Source organism: Sinocyclocheilus anshuiensis, unplaced genomic scaffold (assembly GCF_001515605.1).
Source record: "Sinocyclocheilus anshuiensis isolate Anshui unplaced genomic scaffold, SAMN03320099.WGS_v1.1 scaffold1686, whole genome shotgun sequence".
In the NCBI taxonomy this organism is placed as follows: Eukaryota; Metazoa; Chordata; class Actinopteri; order Cypriniformes; family Cyprinidae; genus Sinocyclocheilus; species Sinocyclocheilus anshuiensis.
Window position 1 is genome coordinate 1 of NW_015547717.1, and position 1,871 is coordinate 1,871.

The window sequence follows — 1,871 nt, forward strand, 5'->3', positions numbered from 1 at the left end:
GCCCTGGACTGGGTTCGGTGCCAGGACGAGGGGCGGGGCATGTGTGCACAGCTATTTTAGCCATTGATTTATTGCAATGATAAAGTTTACAGCACTCCATGGACAGCCAGTTTTGATTCCTACCTCAAGTGGTATTGGTCTGGTGAGATCTTTTCCACAGATCACCTGCAGGTAGGAGTCACAATATACATCTTTTATTATGTCTACATAGATCTTAGGGAGCTGTATCTCATCTGCAATTGCATTCTTACTAGTAATAATTCAATTTGAGAGCTCTACAGTTCAATCCTTACTAGTAAAAATTACAATTAGAGAGCTCTCTAATCTAATTGTTACTACACAGCAAAATTATGAGAGTTAATTTATTGGTGTTACTAGTGAGTGTTGAAATTCAGAGTAGTTTTAACACTCTTTTGTAAGATATAATACTGCTGGAGTAAATATAATGAAAGTGTAAGTGTTGTTATTGGCAGTTAGTGTTGCTCAGCTTTAATTAACACTTTACACTGCCGGCCAAGCCACGCCCATTTTCAACTTCGTTCTTGTCTGGACAGCCGCCATGTTGTCAGTTACAATTCGTTCATACAGAGCAGCATGGTAAGTAAACTTTATTTTTGTATTATTTGAACATATCAGTTTAATAAATATTTATATATAAATTTAGGGTGACTTTCATGTAAATTCTGTTGACATATGACTAGTAGTTGCAACTTTTGTGCTGATTCAAGCTGTAAAATCGTGAAGTGATTGCGTAGGTAACGTGGTTAGATAATTCCTATCATTTGGCGTCAATCTGGTTCTTTTTGTAAAACTAATAAGTTTAAATACACTATATATATATATATATATATATATATATATATATGTGTATATAAGTTATATAGTCTTTGCTCTGGATTTCACTCATAATGGCGCCACGAGTCATCCTCGTGTGAAAAGAGATGGTTTGTAATTTTTAATCTAACTCTGCAGCATTTAAATATTGATATATTCTCCTCAAAACTTTTCATACCAAATTTTTGCAATGTTGTAAGGATTTACTATCACAGTCACATGTGTTTTAGGCGGGAGAGAGAAGCTGAACCCGCGCATTTCGTCACATTTTGTCTGGACAACAGCCATTTTGTCGCTTTTCCGTACAGAGAAGCAAGGTAAGTGATTCTTCGAGTTATTATGTGTTATTTAACCATATCAGTTTGATAAGCCTTTATAAATGCATATGCAAAATAATTTTCCTGTAATTTTATTTATAAATGAGTGGTAAGGTTAGCTACAACTTTTGTGGTGAGTTGAGCTGTGAAATAAAACCGGTTGAATTAAGTGATGGCTGAGATAACATTCAATTTAGATAATTTCTATGATTTTGGCTTCAGTTTGGTTCTATAAGCAAAAATGTTTGCACATTTTTGTAATTTATCTTTCAATCTTCACCATCGTAAATTGGAACAGCTTGATTTTTACCGTAGCCTAACGTTAACGGCGCCGCGAATCGTCGTCATGGAAGAGCTGGTTTGTTTTAACTTTTCCAAACCTGTACTAACGTTACCTCAAACCATTTCATAATAATTTCCCACAAAACTTGTAAGTATTTATCAAAAATATTTTTTTGTTGGGGTTTTTAGACAGGAGAGAGAATATGACCCAAAGTTAACTCTCTTTTGCGGACATTTTGTCTCTCACGTGTTTCACGGTTTCATGTGAAGCTTATGGCCATGTGTTTTCGATAAATAAATAAATGGATAACTTTTAGTGAAATGATTACTGCTTAAGACTGGTTCTTAATCCTGTTAATTTACTCGTGAGTCGCGACCACCGCTCTGCACATTTTGAATACAGGGGTTTGTTCTATTCAGCTGTAAGTTAAGTGCCCC